The 24,763-nt window shown below is 38.9% G+C and overlaps 1 protein-coding gene across 1 annotated transcript in view; it reads left to right on the forward strand.

Annotated features, from left to right (window-relative positions):
- The window catches only part of TMOD3 (tropomodulin 3), a 71,172-nt gene that overhangs the window by 4,480 nt on the left and 41,929 nt on the right, over nucleotides 1-24,763 (forward strand). The gene's annotated exons all lie outside the window — the stretch shown is intronic.

Below are 24,763 nucleotides of genomic sequence, written 5' to 3' on the forward strand. Positions count from 1 at the left end.
TCTGTGATCCATTTCAGATTAATTTTTGTGTTATGGGAGGTAGGGGTTTAGGTTCATTTTCCGTCCATGCAGCTATCTAGTTGTTTCAGCAAGATAGGTTAAAACAACTTTCCTTTCTGGGTTAGAATGATTGGCATCTTAGTTGAAAATCAACTGAGCTACTTTGTATTTTAGTTGTGCTTATATTGTCAGTTTCTTAAGCACCCAGCCTGGATCTTTAACAAAAAAACAAAAAAACTTGTATGCACCTCTTTCAGACTGCAGCTAAGCTTGATCCTGGACTGGTTACCGCATATTTCCTGATGGAGGAATGCTAATAATGAATTTGAATTTTAAATGGCTTTTCTGTGGATTGAGTTAATGAAGGCAACCTCATTTCAGTAGCAATTGCACCCTGCCCATAAGCCGGGCAGATTTTGGGGAGAAGGAAGAAGATTCCAGCCTGGAGAGATCACCTAGGACTCTGTTAGAGCAAGCTATAGACACTTTCATATTGTCTTGTTTATTGCCTTGGTCAAAATAGATGTAAATATCTATAACCTATGAGTTTTAGTTTCCATCTTCTACTACACTACTCCAGTCCAATCCTTTGTGACACACAATTCCTGAATTAGTCATGGAACGATTTCTAAGGAGACAGGTTGGTTATTTTTTCTTGCAGATTTTATTGGCTGATAACACAATAAAATGATAATATTATCTTTAAAAGAACATCACCTCATCCGTATTACATAGTCTAATGTAACTATTTTAATTTTTCCTCATTTCCTTCCAGGGTTTGTTCAACCACATACATATCTTTATACGGTTGTAATCATAGTGTACGTGTTCTTTTCTGTTCAGACAGTGAGTGGTACCCAGTGAATGCTGTCTCCCATATGTGGGTCACCCTTGTTAGGAAAGACAAATAAGGCCGGAGACAGAGGAGAGACCACTAGGGGATTAGCAGTGGGAAATCTTGAATCTAAAGCTTAATTAAAATAGAATCAGAACAAAGTTAAGATTTTCAAAGACAGAGTTGCCCTTCTGTGGACATGCAGGACAACTTTGGTTTCCTTATTCTCTCTCTTTAATGTATAACTACTTTATTGAAATATAATTCACATACCATATGATTCATCCATTTAAAGTGTACAAGTCAATGGATTTTAGTATATTCACAGAGTTGTGCAACCGTCACCACAATGCATTTTAGAACATTTTCATCACACCAGAAAGAAACCCCTTACCTATTAGCAGTGGCTACCCGCCTCCCCCAACCCCCCCCCCACACCCTAGGCAACCAGTAATCTGCTTTCTTTCTTTATGAATTTGCCTATTCTGGACATTTCATCTAAATGGAATCATACAGTATGTAGTCTTTTGTGACTGGCTCCTTTCACCTTTTACTCTTAATAGTTTGTTTTGAGAGTCACTGAAATACAGGCAAGGTTCCTCCACAGCTGTACACACCTTCTGACCTGTAAAGATATACGCTCCCTCAGGGACATATGCTCTAACACCTACGCCCACTCACTAAGGAAGAAGCACAAACACACCAAGACAAACTCACCTACTGAGGTGACTGCCCCACAGAGATAACCCTTTACAAACAGACAGCTTCCTATCTGGGCATATCTAAGCACTGATATCCCTACAAGTACGTACACATCCTGAAGCGGGTGTGAGAAAATGGGTGAAAATGTGGTGAGCTGGGAGAAGACGAGGACTGAGTGGACAAGAGTGAGTGAGAGTGTGATGGCAAGTTGAATTTATTTAAAGTGTGTTCTCCTGGTGTTTAAAACACTTCCTAGAGCTTTTGGTTAAATTTTTTTAACCAGTAGCAATTGGCTGATATTTATATATTATTTAATATGCATATAGACTTGTAGGTAAGATTGTTGTAGTTCCTTAGCCTATTGCATAGCAGTCGCTTTGAGCAGGATTTTTTTTTTTTTTTTGAGGAAGGCTGGCCCTGAGCTAACACCTGTTGCCAATCTTCCTCCTTTTTTCCTTTTTTCTCCCCAAAGCCCCAGTAGATAGTTGTATGTCTTAGTTGTACATCCTTCTAGTTGCTGTCTGTGGGACGCCACCTCAGCATGGCTTGATGAGCAGTAAGTAGGTCCGTGCCCAGAAACCAAACTGCCAAAGCGGAGGGCGCGAACTTAACCACTGTGCCACCGGGCTGGCCCCTGAGCAGGATGTTATTAATCATAATTATAAGGTAGGGGATTTCCATATGAAAAATCATAACCAACAAAAATATTTTGGTTCCCTGGATGTGGTGTTATCATTTTAATGAGGAGTCATTAAGGATATTTCCTTGATATGCATACGAGTGAAAAGAGAGGAGCCCCCTCAGATGTATACATTATAAGTCTGGCATCTAGTCAGGCAGCCCTTACCCTGGGGCAAGCATGGCAAGATTTGATATATCCCAAGAGTTATTTTTGTTCATGGTGGGCGATTATTAACCCAAGTTAGTATTCTTCAATAACTGTTTTGTTTTGTTTTGTTTCCTCTTCAGTGTGGCCCTGGGGTGCTGGACCTGCCTGGCTGGAGGATGGGAGTGGGTGGGTGGGGGTGGCATACAGCGTGGGGAAGTAAGCTTAATTTGATTGCAAAATATCAATAAGTATGTGATTATTTGAAAGTCAAGCCTCGCCCCTCTCTGTTTTTCCACTCTTTGTCCCTAAGATCTACAGTTTCTTGAAGAGAATTCCAGAACCATACACAGAAATGTGTGGCAGATTGGCACATTTTCTCCTCTGCAAGGCCTTCAGTGCATCTTGAACCTTCTCTAACCTTCTGTCAGTCATCAGCACACCCTCTACACCTGCCCCTCCTTTGCCACTTTTTTTTGAGCCCCCATTATTGCTCGCTCTTGTCAAAGGATCTCAAGTCCTACTCTCCAACAACATCTACTCTCCAGTGACATCAGGCGACATCCCAAGTGAACTCCGGTAGGGTTTGCTCTCCACCAGAGAATATTGCTTGTCACTGCCTTCAGCCCCTTAGCTTTCCCTCCTGCAGTAGCCTCTTTCCTTTCTACTTTTTCCCACTGCCCAAATCTTAGTTCTGACCTGTATCTCCTTTTGAGTAGGATACCAGGGAAGCCTGTTCAAAGAATTGTTGTTTGAACTGGTCCCTGAAAGATGTGAAAGGATTTGAACGTGAGAAAAGGGGGAAAAGGGTATTTCAGGTGTCGTGAGCGGTATGATGGAGGGCTAGAGGCATGGAGCTGTATTTACTTCTTTGGCTGTAATCCCAGGTGTGTGAAGATCACTCCTTCCTCTTTACTCTCTTCCTCTCCTTTCCCTGGCTCCCTTCCTGACTCTCCCCCACCACCTTTAGCATGTACTTTGATCTCTTTGCTTGGTATATACTTCTCCTCCCCGAGATCTAGCTAAATCTGTCCTTCTCTGACCACCCACAGTGATCTCTGAACTTCTGCAGCACTAATTGCCAGTACCATTCTTTTGTCACTTAATTATATATTGCCTTGATTTTTTTTAAAAGAAATAGCTTTATGTGCATGTCTCATTTTCCCAAATAGAGTGTGTTAGTCAAGGTTCTTAGGTCTCAGGGAACACAGCCCACTTAAGCTAGCCAACGAGAAGGTGTGGTGGCGGGGCTGGGAGTTGCAGGGGGTTGTTTTGGTAAGGCAACTGCCCTCTCTGAAATGAACTACAGCTAGACCCAGAGCAGGCACTTGAAAAGCCCCTGTTCTCCCTCCTCTGCCTACAGCTTGCGTGGACTCTCATCGGCTTCTTTCTATGCCTCTGCTCCATTCCAGGACATTAATTTGGATTTTTAAAAATACCATGCATTGGGGCCGGCCCGGTGGCGCAAGCGGTTAAGTGCGCGCGCTCCGCTGCGGCGGCCCGGGGTTCGCTGGTTCGGATCCCGGGCGCACACCGACGCACTGCTTGGCAAGCCATGCTGTGGCGGCGTCCCATATAAAGTGGAGGAAGATGGGCACAGATGTTAGCCCAGGGCCGTCTTCCTCAGCAAAAAAGGAGGAGGATTGGCGGATGTTAGCACAGGGCTTATCTCCTCACAAAAAAAAAAAAAAAAAAATACCATGCAGTACTGTATTATCTATCTTGATTACTGAGTTTTTTGGCATTCCCTTAAATCTTGCACCTGAGGTAAGTGCCTCTCTCCCTCACCCTAACTCCAGCCCTGCTCCATTCTCTCCTTTATGGACTGGCTTTCTCTTGGCTTCTGCTTTCCCCTTAGCTTCAGCTCAAATGTGACTTTGGCTGGCTGTGATGCTGCCTCAAGACTGGATGATATATGATCTCTCAACTTAGGTTTTGTCTCCCAGCTCTCCAGATTCCTGGAGAATAATTGGATTTGATATATCCTGCTTAGGCTAGGGGTGCCCCTGAGCAAACATCAGTGAGGGCGGGGGCATTGTTATGATTCCTTAGGCTGCGTACTTCACAGAGCCTTGGGTAAGCGTGGTCCCAGACAATGGGGTTTAGGCTTGGTCATCCCCAAACATGCTTATTTTGGTACCAGAGGTCAGAGGAAAGTTACCGTTCTGTATCTTTTTTGTATCTGCACTGCATCTAGCAGATTAACAGCTAAAAAGTAGGTATGTCTCTTATTTAGTATCTGTTTATTGCTCTGACTCTGACCATTTGACCATTAGAATTAACTTTTGGGCATGAGAGGCTAATCAGAGCAATATTTTTAATATTTAAAATAATTTACTAAAATTTGTTTTATCATTTGAAAGATTTCTAATTTTAGAGCAAATTAACAATTTTTTTAATGTTTTTCAAATTTATTTCCTAGTTCAGAGAGAATAGGGGAATAGAATATGGATAATCAGTTAAACAAAAAGTGGTACTAGGTCAAGCCAGCCCTGATGGCCTGGTGCTTAAAGTGTGGCGGCTCTGCTTCAGTGGTCGGGGTTCTGTTCCTGGCGCAGAACCACACCACTCGTCTGTCAGTAGCCATGCTGAGGTGGCTCACATAGGAGAACTAGAAGGACCTACAACTAGAGTATACAACTGTGTACTGAGGCTTTAGGAATTTAAAAAAAAGAGGGGAAGATTGGCAATAAATGTTAGCTCAGGGCGAATCTTTCCCAGCAAAAAAAAAAAAAAAAAAGTGGTAATAGGTCTTGACTGCCTCTGCCTCTGCCCTCAGCCCAATTAGGATATGGTAAAATCAGGTATTCCCATCCTTGATCTTAAAGCTTACTGATCCATACATTTATTTAGTATGCAGTATGTTGCAGGCACTATGTTGGGCTGATAATATAAAAATAAGTGCCTGCCCTCAGTGTTCACAGCCTATGGAGAAGATAGATATTTACACAACTGATTATAATACAGTGAGACAAATGATAGAAGTGTGGGCAAAGTGGTGACTTAACACCTCTCTTCTACTGTTCTCTTTGTGTACATCCATCTCTCACTTTTTTATATTCTCTTTTTTATTCATCTCTCGGGGCCGGCCTGGTGGCGCAAGCGGTTAAGTGTGCGCGCTCCACTGTGGCAGCTCGGGGTTCGCTGGTTTGGATCCCGGGTGTGCACCGACGCACTGCTTGTCAAGCCATGCTGTGGTGGCGTTCCATATAAAGTAGAGGAAGATGGGCAAGGATGTTAGCTCAGGACCAGTCTTCCTCAGCAAAAAAAAGAAGAGGAGGATTGGCAGATGTTAGCTCAGAGCCGATCTTCCTCACACACACAAAAAATAGTCTTCATCTCTCTCACCCAATCTCTGCAGTTAATTGTCTGCATTATATGGATCACAGTATAGTAATATCTCATTTACTTAGTATGACCTAATGAAGTATTTCTTAAAAATGAAGTTTGAAGATAATGATAATGAATTTATTCGTTGATAATGATAATAATGAATTTATCATAATCATTATTCATTTAATGAATTAATATATCAGCCCCATGAGATAGGTACTGTTATTATTCTCATTTTACAGATGAGAAAACTAGAGGGACGAAAGATAGTTCACTGAAATCTTTGTGAGAAGATTGAAATCTTTTTTTTTTTAACGCTATTTTAAATGTCATTTTTTGTAAAAGGTATTATAGTTTTTCTTGGTCTTCTTAAATGGAGTCTTCCGAACTTAATGTAACCTGGATGATTTGGAGGATATAGAAGTTAGCCTTCATTGTGTGCATCAGGTGTGCTGTGCTGTTGACTTGCCTGCTGATGTTGTGGCAGTTCATAGGCTGTTGGGAATTGCGTTCAATTGTCCCACACTTTTGTGTTTTAGTTACCTCATAGTTTTTCCTTCTCTTGCCTCCAGCTGTGGCTTTTTGTTGCCAGTTACTTTCGCTTCGCTAATTCACTTCTGTTAATGTGTAGTGTGTAGTTACATCAAAGTAAAAACATGGTAGGAAGTGAGTGTTTTATAGAAGTAGTGTGATGTAGTGTAAAAAGCATGAATTTTAGCATCAGGTTCAAATCGCAGATCTACTGTTGAGAAAGAAGTTATATATCCTTAGGCAGGTTCTTTATCCTCTCTGAACCTCAGTTTCTTCCTCTATGAAATGAGATAGTAATGTTTTGCAGAGTTAAATGAGGAGATATGTGGTAAAGTACCTGACATATTACAGATATGCAAATAAAAATGGATTCCTTTCTTTTTCTCTTCATTATATTGGAATATGGCATGTGATCGCTGTTAATCTTGAGAAACTCAGGTAAATGAAAGAAATGTGTTTCTAAGATGTAAGTAAGATATAGATAGCTTTATTCTATCACTTAAAAATAATAGTTTACAGTGGGTGTCGTAAGTGTTAATTTTAGAAATATTATCCTGAACTCCTGTTTTGGGTCCTTATACTAAACTCTCAGCAGCCTCCTTCCTTCTCTGCCTTAAGTGGCATTTTACTTCTGTGTGGCTCTCTTGATTTCCCTTGTTTGCTAATAAAGGAAGAAGGTCCTTTAGCCCTTGTTAAAGAACCTATGCCAAGGCAGACTTACGACCCTGGGCAGTAAACCAAGCTTCTTGGCCAATAGCAATGATTTCTAAGACTTCCTTTCTTTCATCAGTTCTGCTTTTTTCAACTCTTACCAGTCTTAAATATTAATTTGTCTTTCTTTCCACTTCCACTCCCTTCCATTTCTCTTTTCCTAGAAACTATCCCCACTAGCCGCATGGTTCTCATTATTTCAGTAGATTTATATGGTTTGTTGTATGTGTATATGTATTTTTCAAAGGCTATATTTTGGTAGTTTTCATTATCATTTATAGAGAACTCTCCTGTCTTAATGTCATGAAAAATATTAGTTTTTGTACCAGAGGTTTTATGCCTTTTGTCTTGAAACTCCAATAAAAACCTGTGAATGCCCTCTCCTTACTGGACTGTCAGATGCTTTGCCACATGCAAATACTCCAGCTCAAGTCACCAAATTACCTTTTTTTTTTTAAAAAGAAACAATTTTAGTGAGGCATAATTTACATACCATAAAATTCATCCATTTTGAGTGTACAATTCAATAATACCAAATAACCTATCAAGAACTCTTGTACACCTGAAGTTACACAATGTTATAAATCAATATGACCTCAATAAAATAATTGGGAAAAAAAAAAAAAACTCTTCAGTGCTGTCTTTGGTCTGTAAGAGGATAGTCCTCTTGCCCTTTTCCCTTTTTGTTCCCAAGATCACTTATGGTGGGTTGTGTGGATGTTGCTCCTGGCTGCCACGTGGTTGCTTACAGGTACCTCATCTGTTGGTTATTCTTCAGTTATTCATTCTGGATATCGTAGTACTTCATTAAGAATGAGGTTCTCCATAGTTGGGTCACAGGGTCAAGGAGTAGTGGGGCAGTGCCATTTTCTTGAAGGATGGCTCCCCTTTCCCCAGCTGTTAACTGAGGGAACTCATTCTCTCTTCTTAGGTATTCTCCACTTGATGAGAATTATACCCTAACTCCAGGGCCTACCAAATCTCTTCGATTGGTTCTACATTCCTCACCTCCCCCTTGAGACATCAAGACACATTATGCAAATTATAAGCGTGTCTCTCTTCCAACGTTTTAACTGCTTCTCCATGTTAGTCTGAAAATTAATTTAATTGCTATAGTGAAGCTTGTTATGTCCCCAGGCCCCTGAAATTGATTAGAGTACAACCAGTGGTATCCCTAAAAGTCACAAGTATGCTGTTTCCCTGAAGGTGTGTATGAAATGACTTCACCCTGTAAGAGTGAGGCATGGTCCACTGGGGAGCATGCATTCACATCAGTCAGGGCACCAGACATCTGAATCAATGACAAGTCTTGGGGCTACATGATGTGGTGCACCCTGAGCATTGTTAACCTTCAGAGGAGAAAGGTACTAAGTAGGGTTGGAGGAGCTAGGAAGGACTTTGGAGAGGATGGACTTGAGCTAGTCTTTGAAGGATGTGCAGAGTTTGGATAGGATAGTGAAGTGAAATTTGGGGCTGGGGTAGGGAGGATTGTGGAAGAGAAGTGTACGCCGTTGTAGGAAACAAATGAGGCAAAGAGGTGAAGGTGAACTTAGGATATTTGTGAGACCCTGAGGAAGCCAGCGTGATTAGAGCAGAGGATTCCTAGTAATTCTTAGCGAAAGTAGGAAGGAGGAGTTTTATCAAAATCACCTGAGAAACTGTCAAAATACAAACACTGACAAATAAGAAAAACTTCTAAGCAAAGGAATGAATGTTAAAAGCACTGTTTCAGGAAGCATAATCAGATGACTATAAGCAAGATCATTAGAGCAGGAAAATGAGCTTAGAGCAGGCAAGGAGTTTGCTTGACCCTGGGAGAGAGGGCTTGGCAAAGCAATGTTTTTACTTTATGAGGCTCCAGAAATGTCTCTGGATACTGGAACCTTTCCTGGGAAAGGACAGGGCCCAGAGACGCAAGGCTTTGAAGGCCTGCACAGAACTTCAGGAAAATTAAAGTTGTTTCTCCTGATGTTTCCTTGGGGAAAAGGAAAAAACACCCCCAAACTGGCCCTAATCCCAGCTTTAGAGTTTCAATATGTACGGCCTTTGGTTCCAAGCTGTGAAACTTGAGAGGGTATATAATTGTATATCTGTTTAAATGATTTTTACTATTGATCTCATAGATTGTTAGTTTTTTTTAAATTAATGTTCTGAAAGTCTTTTAATAGAATTCTTTGATGGCTAATGCTTGTTGTTGTTTTGCTTTTCCACCAAAGCACTTTTTGCTTTACCCGGGTATGGCATGCATAATTCAAAAGTCAGAGACAATATTTGTTACTGTTTTTTCATACACAGCATCAAAATGCAACAAACGATTGAGTTGTTCTTTAAAAATAAAATAAATGCATCTGATACAAAATTCAAAAGGGACCACTGGATGTATAGTGAACACCGAGTGGACACTCTCCCTGTATCTTCAGCTCTCCAGTTTATCTCTGTTTCTTGTGGATCCTTCCAGAGTTATTCCCAAGGTTGGGTGATCCTAGACTTATAGATTTGGAAGGACCTTGGGGGTCATTTGTTAACCTTTACGGTATCTTGTGGTAACAGAGAAAATTGGGCCAGATTTGAGGAATGGACAAGGATGAATAATACAGTTGGATGATCCCTCTAAAATTCCTTGGAATATCACCATCTGAAACTAAAGCCTTTATGAAGGCTGTTTCCGAAAGGCCTCTCTCCTAAATTCCAAATCTATTTTCTTTGTTCTAAAGTCTTTTTTCTAATATCTTCCAGTATTGTCCTATTCTTAAGTGTCTTGGTTTTAAAATTTAATTAAAAGAGAGACAATAGTTAGATACTTTAAAATTTATTTTAAAAAGAGAAAATGAAATAAAGAACATGGCAGAAATAAATGTGCTACTTTAGTATTTTTACTGTATTAATAAAGTTTATATTTAATTTTGTGATTAAAACTTTTTTGCATTCATTCATATGGTTTATGATGCATTGGAAATTTATGTTTTCATAGAAACATGTCTAATTTTATGGGAAAATAGGAAATGATCTGCAGAAATTTGCTTTATTCGATGACTTGACAGGAAAGCATTATTAATATGGTCATTCCACTTTAACTTTTTTTTTCTCTAGTACTTAACAACACTGGCCCATGTTTGACTTCATCATTTACTTTTTTCGTTGTTTAATCTATCTGTTCTGGTTTTTCAAGTCACTTTCCTGAAGTATTTTACTTTATTGTTTTTGTGCTTATCTAGCATGATTCAGCTTTCATATTTTTCCTTTCTACTCGTACATTGTTCATCTTGGCAGTGATGAGGGCAAGCTACTATTTTTTCCCAAGGTTGGGTTAAACAGCGTTTCCTTAAGATCATAGACTATCAGAGCTAGAAGAGACCTGAGGCATTGAGCCCAGGGATAACGCAAACAGGCTTCATCTTTTTGCCCCCTCACTTCTCATCTACTGGGAGTGGCTGCCTAAGGACTGAGGGGGAACCTGCAACTCACTGGGGAAAAGGCTGTTTGATTTGCAGTGTCTGTCGGAGGTGGAGGAGTCATTGTCAGAACCAGTGCCATATTTTGGCTATTCCTGTTCTAGCCCAGGAAACTGAGAAGTGGAGTGACTTGCTCTGAGTCACAGAGCCCGTAAGTCCATAGGTTTACTGACCTCCAGTTCAATGCTAGGAGCTCAGTGCTAGGCTTTTTCTCCCTGAGAATTTTGGTGTTCCTTCTGGATTTTGTTTGTTTTATCCTCCTTGAGTGACAATTGAATTCTATTAGATACTTAAGTTCGTCACAGTTTGTCATATCTTTGGGAAAGACTCAGAAGTATTCATCAGGCAGTCTAAAGATACAGAGGATTCTCCTTATTCTAGCAAAGAAAAGGGCTTGAGTTACATAGTCTAGCTAAATTGGGAACTTTCTTTTCATTTATTTTTAAGACTGAAGATTTTTCCATTAAATTTTAAAAACTTGTTACTATCTTATCCCCATTACAATCCAACCAGACCCACCCTCCCAAAAAAGGGGAAAAGTACAATTTTATTAGAAAGAATGAATTTTATTAGAAGAGAGATTGTTAGTTCAAAAATCTGGTCTGAAAGGATTTAAACACTAGTAGAAGGAGACAGAGTAGGGAGATACTTTAAGAACTTTTCATTTTAGACATTTGCCCACTGTACTGTTTGACGTTTTGGCCAAGATCAGGCATTATTTTGCACTTACAAATACAAATAACACAATATACAACACAAATAACAGTAGTACCTATACACTGTGTGTATGTTAGTATTTATTTTTTGATCACCGATTTGGGAATCTTCCTATAAAAAATATCCTCTCTGACATTTTCCACATCTTTTGGAACTATTTTGGTGGTTTAAATTAGTTTTGGTGATCCCTTAGAGCACTTTCTCCCATATTTTATCAAAACTTTACCTTTTTAAAGTCTCTAGAATGCTGAGACAGCTTTCATACAAAATATTCTGATGCCTTATTAATTGTTAATCAGTGGATCTGCAGGTATTGCTCAGGACAGTCATGGACATCTTCATCTAGGCACATTTTGTTGAGAGTAGTTGATTTCTCCCAGGATAGTTTCCTCATTTGGAGGTATATTTTTCTATATAAAATATAAATTTTCAGTTGAACAGTGATGTACTTCTTAATCTTTATTGTGGCACAATTGTTGATATATAGCATTGCTGGAGGATAGGCTTCTGCATACCCGTGGATATAAAAAGGGAGCAGAGAAAGGAAAGAAGAGACATCTCAGTGATGGATTCTTTTCAGTGCGCCACTTGGGCTGTACTCTTATGATGGAAAGTGGCAAAAGATTTACTTTTGCTCCATGCCCAACTTTGCTGGTCACCACTTTTGTAAATTGAGAGAGAGCAACAGTATATCAGAAGAAAATTAAAAGGATTAATTTGTACCTACATTTAACATTAAATCTACGATTGAGTATTACAGTCTCTGTGCCCTATTTGTGCCATATCTTTGATTCTTGTGATCTCTTAAATTCCAGTTTGAGAAACATTTTAAAGTGGGGAGAGAGAACAAGAATCTGTTCCATGCAATTTTCTCAAATTCTTTTCCTCTCATTTCCATGGTCCCTTTCCTCTCCTCATGTCCTACTCCTCTAGTCCAATGTCCCCTCCCCAGGGCAGTACATTAAACGTAATAGGCCCTTAATAAATGTATACAAATATGTATTGATTTGAAGATGGGGAAATTGGTAAGGTTGAAAAAGGAGAGCTTTTCAGAATGAAGAAAAAAATGTGGTCTGAAGCCTAGGAAATTCAGAAGGGATGAAACTGAGGAAAGATATTATTGTTTACCTTTCGTTCACTGCATAAAATTCTACTTGTTATGAGCATGATTTCTTTTAGACCTAGCCTAGTTTATTTTAGGATTTTGTATATAGTTCAGTGCTTACTAACTTGGTGGATTAAGAAAATTCTTACAAGAGGAAGAATGAGTCATAGCGATACTTCCCCTTGGGAGAGAAAGAGAAATAAAACTCTCAGATTAGTTTCTCCATTATATACTTGGGATGGATTCAGCATTTTGATTGATGGCTGAGCACTGATAAGCTTTCCCTGCAAGCCACCTCATATTATATTTGGTTGTGTCCACAGTATGGCTGGTAGAGGGGTCTCTTAGGTTAATCAGCAGAGATAAAGAGCTCTATAACCTTATTACCCCAAGAGACTTGTTCATATGATGTCATTTCCATTTTAAGATTTTTTGAGTTTGCAACAACTTTTAGAAAAGCTTCAGCATTTCGTAGTCTACCCAATTTATTAAACAAACCAAAGAGAAGACTGAAAAACATTTGATACTGAGAAACTGGGTATGCTAAGGGTGTGGCTGTTGTGGGTTCATCTTTGGTACGCGCAGAGTGGATTCTGCTCTGACCTTGCCTTGTGTCTCTGATGCTGCACCTCCACCAAGAAGAAAAAAAAAAAAGGAGGTGGGATAGGACTGGGAGCTGGTTTGGCTGCTTTGAGCCAGAAAAGGAAATGGGGTACTCACAGGGGAACCACAAAGTCTCTCAGTAGAATCTTGTTGAAAGATTGTTTTTGAAGTGGTATGAGTAACCTATGAAGTATTTTCTTGTAATAGTCACAGAAATGATCTGGCTGCTTTCTGCTTTAAGTTTGCCCTCAGTAACCTACTTCCAGTTAAATCTCTTCTTTGTTCTGGCCCTAACAAGTTTTTCTGGGCTGCCCTTAGACTTCAGACTTTATTTTATTTTCCTTATGCTTTTGAGATCTATAGATCTGATTTTTAAAAATTCAAGGTGGCAGGGCCGGCCCCATGGCATAGTGGTTAGGTTTGGTGCATTCTGCTTCGGTGGCCCCGGGTTTGAGGGTTTGGATCCCCAGCAGGGACCTACACCACTCGTCAGTGACCCACATATAAAGTAGAGAAAGATTGGCACAGATGTTAGCACAGGGCTAATCTTCCTCAAGCAACAACAATAACAACAAAAATTCAACATGACATCAGTAGCAATGGTGGGAAAGACAGGGATACTTAGCTAATCTCACACTTGGGTTGACTAGTTTCCATGGAACTTGTAGAATAATCAACCATCATTTTCTCAAACTTCTCTGTGCAAAGCAGCTACCTCACTCAGATGTGCCCACATCTGGGTCAACCGTAGCATCCCAAGATCAACACAAAAATCATTATTTAATGTACTGTCTTTTAGGCTTCATTGTATAGAAGAGGCAGTGAACTGAACAGAAGGACGTATTTCACATCCAATTTATTTCCTTTAAAAAAAGTTTTATTTACTATAAAAGTAATACATATTATATACAACTAAAATAAAATGTTTTTCAGTTTTTAGAAGATCAATACTGTGTGCATGGTGCTTTGGATGTGGTGGACACTAAGTACATTTTTTGGTTATAATTAGTGTTATCTAGAATCATAAGCTCATAAAAAGGAAATGACCTTATGAAACTTTTAAAACTCCCTTGCAGTTGAGGAATCTGCTGCACACTATCCCTGACAGATATTCATACTCAGCCTCTAGCTTTAACAATGCAGGGTATAAATAGATAGCTTTCTTTGTTTCTCCTTCTCCTCATACCAGCAGAGATGAAACTCAAGCCTAACATTAAATAAAGAGCATTTAGATGCTTTAAATGTTAAAATCTCCAGGCAGAGATAACTTATTTTAAAACTGTTTTCAGATTAATTCAGAAGCCAGGTCCAAACACCAAAGGGAAAAGAATATTGATTTGAATTTTTTTAACCAAAGCAAATTGAAGCAGATGCTTATGAAGTTATTGGATGGTGAACCATATCCAGTTCAAAAGATTACATGGTTATTTATCTAGAGGGAATATTTTGATCCTGACTACTATTATCTAATATGTATCAGCTTGAAATACATTTATTTAATAGTAAACGTATGTAATCACTTAAAGTTTTCTTTAGCATAAAAGAATGATGAGATTACCAATTTCTGAAACAAAAAGACTGGGCTGAATTTAATACTCACTATAATAAGGGAGAGCTATGCTGGTGTGGCACAGTCTCTATGAGCAGAGGAGACCAATTTCTTATAGAGGGTCTTTGGGAAGCATGGAATTCAGGGCCTGGCAAACTTTCTGAGGCCTTAGTGACATCATCTGTAGAAGCATGAGGTTTGGATGAGTCTGTTGATTGGCTGGCACTCAGGAGTGTTACTGGAGAGAGTCTGTTCCTAATTGGCTGACTTGCAGAAGTGAGAGACTGACAGTGACTGATGGGATGGCAAAGGCAGATTGTTGATCATTTTTTGATGACTACTTACTACTATCACTACAGAAAAATCAGTCTTTTCTAAGTTTGTGGAAACTTTAATTCTCAACATCAAATACATATAATTACTTCCACAAAGCAAGCATATATTTTAAAACTTTTTGAGGTATAACCTAGAGTAAAGGGAAAAAATCTTAAGTGGACAGCTTAATGAATTTTCTACGTATGTATATATCTGTGTGACTACCACCCAGTTTAAGATCTAGCACATTGTCATCACCCCGGAATATTCTCTGGTGTTCCTACCTAGTCAATACCCCCCAATAGCTGTTCTGATTTCCATGCCCATGGATTAGTTTTGCCTGTTCTTGAATTTCATATACATGAAAACATATAGTATGTACTGTTTTATGTCTAGCTTTTTATAGTCCTTTCAACATGATGCAGGTGAGATTCATTCATGTTTTTGAACATATCAGTAGTTGCTCTTTATTACTATGTAGTATTCTATTTTATGCCTATACCACAATTCATTTGTGTATTATACTGGTAATGGACATTTGGGTCATTTCCACTCTGGGGATATTATGAATAAAGCTGCTGTGAACATTTTTGTGTGTCTTATTTTGTGAACATAATTATCTCAATAAAAACCTCAATTAGAAAGAATAAGATACTTCTGGTACTTTGGGAAGATAGACTATAGACTGTACAGGCATTGCAGTGGGACCAGGGTCCCTAGTCGAGAGGCTATTGCAATAGCCCACGTAAGAGATGATGATGACTTGGACCAGCATGGAAGCAGTGGAGATGGTAAGACATGATGTTTTAAAGATAGAGCCAACAGGATTTGCTTGATGGCTCAGATGTAGAATGTGAGAGAAGTCAAATTAACTCCAAGATTTTTGACCTGAGCCTCTAAAGGAATGGAGTTGCTGTTCATTAAATGGGAAGGACATGGCAAGAGCAGGTATGGGGAGAAAATTAGGAGTCTGTTTTGTGCATTAACATTTGAGATATCTGTTAACCATCCAAGTAGACATGTTACATAGGTAGTTAGTTTTAAGTCTGGAGTTGAGGAGAAAGGTCCAGATTAGAGTTTTAAATCCAAGAGTTGTCAATGTATGAGATCACGTAGGAAGTATAGAAAGAGAAGATGTCCAAGAACCTAAATCCTGGGGGCACTCTGACATTTAAAGATAGGGAAGATGAGGAGGAACTAGCAGAGGAGAATGAGATGGGGCAGCTGGAGAGATAAGGGGGACCAAGAAAAACTAAGATCCCTAAGGCTAAGTGAGGAAAGTGTTTTAGATGAAAGGAGTGCTCTATTGTCAAATGCTGCTTCTGAGAGGTCTCATAAGATGAGGACTAAGAATAGACAGTCGGATTTGGCGCTGTGTAGGTCATTGCTGACAAGATCAGTTTGGGTGGAGTGAATGCTGGAGACAAAAGCCAGTTTGGAGAAGGTTTGAGAGAAAAAGAAGGAGAGGACGTGGGGTACTGAGTTTTTCTTTAAAGGAGTTTTGCTGTAAAGAGGAGCCAAGAAATAAGGTAGTGCCTGGAGGGAAATGTGAAGTCAAAGGAAAGTTTGCTTTTAATTTGGGAGCTATGTTACAGTCTATATGCTGATGGGCATGATCCTGTAGAGAAAAGGCACAATTGCTGGAGCAGTCTTGTATAAATGAGCAGGGATGGGATCTGGTCATAAGAGGTAGGATTGGCCTTAGATAAGAGTCTGGATAGTTTATCTAGAAAAGCAAGAGAGTTGGTAGAGTATATGGGTACAGGCACAGTTTGGTTGGTAGAGGTAGCTTAGATGTCCTTTTATAATTGCTTCTATATTCTCGGTGAAATACTAAGATAAGATCTTCATCTGAGAGCAAAGCGTAAGAAATATTAAAGGTTTGAGGGAAAAGAAGAGGTAAATTAGTCAAATAAGAGAGTGGGAGATTGACTGGACTAGAGAAATGCAATTGGTTTACTAGGCAGCACTCGCAGAACTCAGAGACTAGGTATTGGAAGGGACAGCTATGTGGATCTTGAAATCACTATGATTGCTGGTTGCTGAATTCATGACCATCTCTTCTTCAGCAGTTTGACTGTAGGCATTGAAAATATTGCAAAGAAAATAAGTTAGAAACAGTAATTGTATAATATTTTTCTAAAGTTATGACAAGTTATTTGCTTGTTTTGCTTTTTAGACTCAGCTCTTTGCAAAAGATGATACCAGAAATGGTATTATCAAAGACACGTGCTTTGGTTCAGCCTGCAAATATATTAAAGGCCATAGCCAGCAGTTGTTTTAGTTAGTAATTTTTAATTGGTTTATTCTCTTGTGTAGTTAATTGGTTGTTATCAATGGGTTTGTTCAAGAATTGTCATATTAGAACAGTTGACTTTGTGAATCTCAAAACAAACCATTATGAAAACATTGAGAAACTTTTTTTTAATCAAATCTAGAAATATGTGGCATAGGACCATGTTTAGCTCTTCAGAAAAAAATAGGTCTGGAACAAAAAAATATTATTAAATACTAACAAATTAATGTAGGAGTCATTCCTTAGTGCATCTCTTGTCCTTGTCCCCTCACAACCAATCTGTGAACAAGTCCTTTTGGCTTTCCTTCCAAAATATATCACACGTTTATCCACTTCTCTCCATCTCCACAGCTACAACTGCAGGCAAAGACCCTGTTTCTCACCTAGATTGCTGCTGTTAGCACAGAGTCCTGTGAGAGCTCCTAGGGACCTTTAGGTCCTGGCTCAAAAGTCACCTTTTCAGAACAGTCTTTTTTAACCACTTAAAGTAACCTACCTGACCCTCAGCTGCCCCATAGCTTTGTCCTGGTTGTTTTCTTGTAGTATTTATTGCTATCTGATATTATCTTGTTCCTTTGTCCATTGTTTTTTGTCTGTATGCCACCTTTAAAATAAATTAGAGCAAGGAACTGGTCTGTCTTGTATGCTGCTTATGAACAGGTCAATTCCTGGTATAGGAAATGTTCAAAAATATTTGTTGAATGAACAGTAAATATATTGGAAAACAAATATTCATCAGGAAGTCTTGAGATAGAAAAAAAATCTCTGATCTGGTGGGTCAGGTTGGTTCAGTAGCCTGGGGTCCTAGGAGAAGCCAGCAAGGAGAAGACACACAGTCTTGAGCCCCGCACATCTGAAGAGTGAGGCTTGGTGTCTCCTGAGGAGAAAATTCATTTCTTTACCCAAAAGAAAATCAAATTTCCATCAGGGCTTATATTTCATTTCAGAGGTCTGATGACTGATAATCAGATGTTTTTTTCTTTTGTTTTGTTGTAACTGGGGAAGATTAGACAGCAGAGGACTCTGAATATTGAGCCAGAACGGGTTGGCATTGAGGGAGGAAAAGGTGATTAATGCAGAGGCTGCAAAGGATTAGCAGAAATATCAAAGACTAATTATCAGTGCCTTGTTAGTTGTGCTAAAGGGAATAGAGTTAGAGAGCAAGAAGGACACTAGGTATGGGGGACTAGGGGAAGAGGGAACTACTAAAGAGGGGAAAAGGGAGACTGGGATGTGATCCAATTAAATCAAATTTGGCTTAACTATGTGCCACCAGGTACTGTCCCTGGTGATGGCAACCCAGTAAGGAATGAGATCTAGGAGAGAATCTCTGCTCTTCAGGGGGCTTATAGTGTCTAACAAGGGAAACATACAAAAGATGACCTCTAATCCAGTGTCATTGTTGGTTTGACATGAGATAGAAGGTGTCTTTAGGAGTAGCTGGCCAGCCAACTCTTGGATAGGATTTCACATCCTCAGGTTTGCCTGGGCAGAGACCTGATTTCAATCCACCAGTAGGTGCCTACTCTCTTAAAAAGTGGCCTATACTAACCACATTCATAAAAGACTGGTACATAAGGCAAAATGTCGATTTGTTACTTTAAAGTGAGGAAAGCTATGTGAGTAGCTAAGTGTTAATTAGAAGATTACTTGGTGAGCATGGAGAAGAATAAGAGGAAGTAATTGGGTGACGTAAAGGTTGAGTGACATCAGACTTTGGTCACCTGATGCTTCTCCATACCAGGAGTGCAACTGCAGTGGGAACCAGCCAGTCACATCTGCTGGTCAGGACACCATGCCACTCTTGTGCTTAATGAATATGGCCAACTCTTGATGAACCCCATTTTCTTACACCTGTATGCTTACTGCCTTCTTTAGTTATGTCACCATCATTCTACAGTAGTTTGTTCTATCTGCTTCTTTGGGAAACATTCTTTTCCCATTGTGTGTTGATGTTATCAGTTACACCCTTAAGTTTTGAAGATACTAATATACAACCTGTGGTTGTAAGGGAGGTATGTACAAGGATTATGGCAACATAGATAAGGAAACCATTAATCTTGCCTAGGGGTGGGAATGGAGACCAGGGAATTTTTCAGGGAAGATATGTATGACATTTCAGCTAAGCCTTGAAGAATGTATAGGGGCTTGACTGAGGACAGAGGTAGATGAGAAAGAATGCCTTCATTCTGGAGAGAGGAAACAATAAGCAAAGGAATAGAGACCTAAAAGTTTTTGCCCTATTTGGAGTATAGGCTGTGATGGGGAGCAGCTGGAGATAGTATTGAAAAGCTAGCTAGGATGAGGTTGTGAACTGCGTATCTCATGCTGAGGAATTTAGACTTTAGGGTCAGGGGTTGGGAAACTTTTTCTGTAAAGAGCCGGATAGTAAATATTTTAGGTTTTACAGACCATCTGATCTCTTGGATTTATTCAACTTTGCCATTGTAGCACAAGAGCAGCCATCAACAATACATAAATGAATGAATGTGACTATGTTCCAGTGAAACATTATTTACAAAAGCAGGCAACAGGCTGAATTTGGTCTGCTGACGCTGTGCTTTGCCTATCCCTATTGTAGGTCATATGAGTCTCTGAAGGTTTTTGAACCAGAGAGCAACAGGGTCACGTGTGTACATTAAAGAGAGAACAAATAAGTCTGAAGACGCTAAGCCTGCCTGTTGAAAGAGTGATGAAATGGGGGTTAACACCTTGTGTATTGAGGGAATATATCTCTGAATCATGTAATTCCAGTTTGTTTATTTGGTTTTTTAAAAATATAGTCAGTGTCAAGAACTTACTCTCTATAAAAAATGTGAATCTGGAAGAAAATAAGTGGAGATTGGTTAAATTGAGTAGAACAGTGTTTCTCAACCTTATGTAATTTATAGGGCCCTTTTAAAGGAAAAAAATTATTGTGGATCCTAGTGTTAACTGATGATTTTCACAAAACTAAATTGCTCTTGAATGGGAATATGGTGCTGACTGCTTCCGTGAAAGCTCTCTTTGAGTTCTGTGTGCCTGTCCTACCATCTGCCATGTGCAAACTTAACTCTCCCACCACTTTTCTATGTTTGAATCTCAGGGAAACGTTTGGTTACGTAGTGGTTTGTCTCCATTTGTGCAAATGCATCTCTTAGGTATTAAGACTGCCTCTGTATTCGTTTAGAACAATTAAAGCACTTCTGCCCAGTGCTGGTGCAATGATAAATGTAAATGTAAACATGGCATCTGAAATCTCACAACAGTGCTTCATTTTAAGTGATCCAAAAGATCTAGAATATGGCTATTAATTTTTTTAAATTGTCCAAATAGAAAGCTGAAATGTAAAACATCTCATGAAATGAGATGGCTGAGAATCTATCTGAAAGTTAGCAGGGTCCTGGAAGTCCAGTTTGAAAACTAAGGAGGATTCTAAAGATAAGTAATAAATGGAAAGGAGGTTGGTTAATGGAATGAAGGCTTTTGGCCCAGAATATTCCAGGAGTTTCCCGATGCCCTGAGTATAGTCTCTATTAACTGAAGTCCAGTGAAGCAGTGGCAGAGTGAAAAGGAAAGCATACCATGGCAACAGCCCGTAGACTTTGGGGACTATCTTAACAAAGTTCTTCAGCCTGTGAGTAGGACAAGATAGACTGCCACAGAGTGTTATGAGACCTAGTTGTCAGAACTTAGGAAGTGAGCTCCTCCAGAGCAGTTGCACTCAAAGCCTACTTCCTGACCAGCCACATCAGCACCCCCTGGGAGCGTGTTAGAAATGCACATTTTCAGTCCTGCCCCAGACCTTCTCAATCAGGAAACTGGGGGTGGGGCCCAGAAGTCAGTATCCCAACAAGCCCTCCAGGGCATTCTGGTTCACTCTAAAACTTGAAAACCACTGCTCTAGAAAGTGAATTAAGGATGAAGAAGTAAACAGTCTGATCATACCACAATTTCAAATTAAATTTTTTTCTACTTCTTCCTTAAGGTTTGCCTGGCAAGCCTTATCTGGCAAAACTAAGTTTTGCTTATATACACACTTTTTTTTTATGACTATGAGAGCATCATGCTTAAAAATCTATTCCTGTGCTGTGTAAATTATCTTTGTTGCTTTTTATGAAGTATATTACATTAGCTTGGGGGTTAAGAAAAATTCCTGTGGACACAGTGTAGATTTAAAATACTTTTCTAGGGCCGGCCCCGTGGCTTAGCGGTTAAGTGCGCGCGCTCTGATACTAGCGGCCCGGGGTTCGGATCCCGGGCGCGCACAGGCGCACCGCTTTTCTGGCCATGCTGAGGCCGGGTCCCACATACAGCAATTGGAAGGATGTGCAGCTATAACATATAACTGTCTCCTGGGGCTTTGGGGGAAAAAATAAATAAATAAAATTAAAAAAATAAATAAATAAATAAAATAAAATAAAATACTTTTCTAGCACACTGTTTTCACCTCTTCACCATTCAGAATTTTTTCTACTTCCAGTAGACAGATGTCAAAGGACAAGCAAGAGAGAAGGACGTGTTATCCCTAGGACAGAAAGCACCACTTCCAGAGCTTCCCTTCCTAGGGAGTTTCTGAGCTTCTCTTGCTAACACTTGGAAGTTTGTCGGTATATGGATATTCCTCAGTAAAGGATGAGTTGAGAGGGAAGGTATAATAAACTAGAGACTCTGAGAATGTGAAGACCTGCTGAAGGAATGCTATTGGTAAGTTTTGAGCAACATTAGGTGGGAGGAACACCAGTTGTTGGCTTTTTGTTGAAGCAGAATTGAAGCATCTGGGAAACTTTGGTATATTGCCTGGAAGTTCTTGCCTCTTGGCAAAATTTTATAATCTGAATCTGAAGAAAATGCCTTTCCATTGTTTTGAAAAGGAAAAAATAAGCCAAAGAAGTAAATTTCTTAAAAAATTAAATGAAAAACACTTAGAAACATTTCCCCCTAGAAAAACTAGTAGGAGTTGAGAGAAAATGAAAGAAGAGATTTTTTCCATATAACTGACAAAGATTAGTATCCAGAATATAGTAAGAGCATCTATTAAAAAAAAAAAGATAAACAACATGATATTGAAATGGGTAACAGATTCTTTACACGAAAGGAACACCATCGGCCAATGAACATATGAAAAGATGCTCAACCTCATCATCATTCAGCAAAATGCAAATTAAAACCACAGTGAAATAACATTTTACATCTACCAGAATGACCAAAAATAAAAAAACTCTGATAATACCAACAATTAGCAAGGATGAGCAACATGAATTGTCATGTCCTGAATCTTCTAGGAATGTAAATTGATACAACCACTTTGAAAATAGTTTGTTACTTAGTAAAGTTGAGTAGTACCCTACCCTTTTCCCAGCAATTCCATTTCTAGGTTTGAACAACTTGGAGAAACTCTTGCACGTGTATACCAGTGTGGGAGATCAAGATTTGGCCACCCTGAAATATATCTCTTTACCTTGATTGTTTTCTCTGAAGGACATTTGACCTCCCCCACTAACTGCCTAAAGAATTTGACATGGTGGCTCCTTCCTGGAACAGATTTTCTATCATGATGGCTGTAAAGATAATGTAGGATAGAGGTTACAATAGGAAAGGCACCAAGCCCCTTTTATCAAAAACTCTGTCTCTCCCTGACCACATTATCTATAGATGACCCTGAAAAGAATTGTCCTCCTGCCCTCTGAAGTCCCAGGCCACTACCCACCCCCAACACGCTCCTCGCCTTTAGCTGCAATACTTAAGCAAACAGCTTAGACAGAGGGACGAGTTGCTCATTTCTGAGTTTCTCCCATGTATACATGTTATTAAACTTGGTATTATTTTCTCCTGCTAACCTGTCTTGTTAATTATTTGGCCAGCCATAAGAACCTTAAGGAAAAGGGCAGAGGGAGATTCTCCCTCTTCCCCCGACACCAGGAAATAGGTAACAGGATTGTTTATAGCAGAACAATAGAGAGGGACAGACTACAAGTAACTCAAATATTCATTTATACCATGGAATATATAGAAATGAAAATAAGAGAAGTATAGCTCTAAGCATCAACTGAAAACAATGTTGAGTAAAAAATAACAAGTCACAGAAGGATACATACTCTATGAGTCCGTTTATATAAAGGGCAAAAAAAGGGCAAAACTAGAACTGTTAAGGATATGTACATTTAAGGTAAAATTGTGGAGGAAAGCGAGAGAATGATTACTTCAAAATTTAGTACAATGGCTACTTCTCTTGGGGAGGGAGATGCAACTGGAAAGGGGAACATGAAATAGTACATATTAGTAATGTTTTCTTTCTGCAGCTGGGCAGTGTGTTCATGGCAATACTATAAACATGCTTTGTGTGACAGATTTTACTTTGGGATAAAGAGCAATCTATTAGAGTAAGCTATTTAGTCACTAAGGAATGTCATATTCCAAACCTATAGAACCTGGATGGCATATCACATTGCCTTTGCTCTCAATATCTCATTCCTATCATCTTGTCCATTATAGTAACTTATTAGTAGGATGACCATTGAAAGTATGGCCTGTACTGGAATACTTTCGAGAGTAAAGGGAGGGGATACTCAAAATAATTAAAATAATATGTATTTTTTTGAAATTTTTATTAACTAAGAAATTAGCTTTATTATATACTATAAACCTCAAAAATAAATATTAAACCACATTAAAAACTTTTTATATTGATCATCCAGTCATTAAAAAATAGCATAAGCTAAATAATTGCTCTTGGTATGTATTCATATATTTATATCTGTCTCAAATACTGTATCATTGGTATTTTTATGAAGGGTGTGTTTTTTCAAAATGGTCTTATTTTTTATTTTTTCCTCTAAAATTGCCTGCCATCTTCTTTAAAATTGCATTTTATGGTTAATATATTTGAAAGTGCTGATAACATCTATTGAATCTTCTCTGCAGACTGTATTATTTTTAATTGAAAAAATACACTCTCAGGATACTTGGTAAACTTACTGTCCTAAAGTTGGAAGTAAAAAGTGGGGGTTTACCAGACTAAATAATGACAATGATAAGTTGTCAAAAAAAAAAAAAACCTAAAAATCCAGGATAATTGCTAAACCAGATGAGATGCCATGTAGAACAGGTGTAAGCCAGACCTGTCTTGGGCAGTTACACAAAATACCTGCAATTAGCATCTGCATAAGCACAATTCTGTTAATTTGCTTATTATTGGACCCAGGTGGTCGATAGATCACTAGCTGACAGACCCCTATGGTGAGCCTGTCTTTCTTCTAAGGAGATGAAAACACATAAAAGGATCCATAAAATGTTACTGGTTTGAGGAGGAAAATATGTGTTAAAATATTAAGTTGGGAAAACTTGGGAGAAGGGGGTAGTAAAAGAAATATTGGAAGTACTGGGTGCTTTGCAACCAAAAAATATTGAGCCAAATCACTAGGTCTAAGGATTATTTCTTGTTCACATGAGAACATTTTATGAAACAAATAACTCACATATATGGCTAGAATTTATAGAAATACTTTATTTTTACTTCACACTTTTGGTAGGACTTATTTTAAGTATCCTTTCCTGTACAACAGTCCTGCTCTATCTGGAAAAATGCTGCTTGTCGAGTCATCTCATAGCTGTGTGGAAGAGGGCCACATGGAATGGGGAAGGTCCTTTCCTGTAATCAGACCCTCCTGACCAACATTGCCAATCAATGGGGGACATCTCCCAGCATGGCTTCAAGTCTTTCACTGAAACATTTTCAGAATGCCATATTTTTTCCTTTAAAAACACATATTATAGTTTCTTTCCTCCTAAAACTCATATATCAGAAAT

Source organism: Ceratotherium simum, chromosome 3 (genome assembly GCF_057802395.1).
Source record: "Ceratotherium simum simum isolate JZ-2026a chromosome 3, ASM5780239v1, whole genome shotgun sequence".
In the NCBI taxonomy this organism is placed as follows: domain Eukaryota; kingdom Metazoa; phylum Chordata; class Mammalia; order Perissodactyla; family Rhinocerotidae; genus Ceratotherium; species Ceratotherium simum.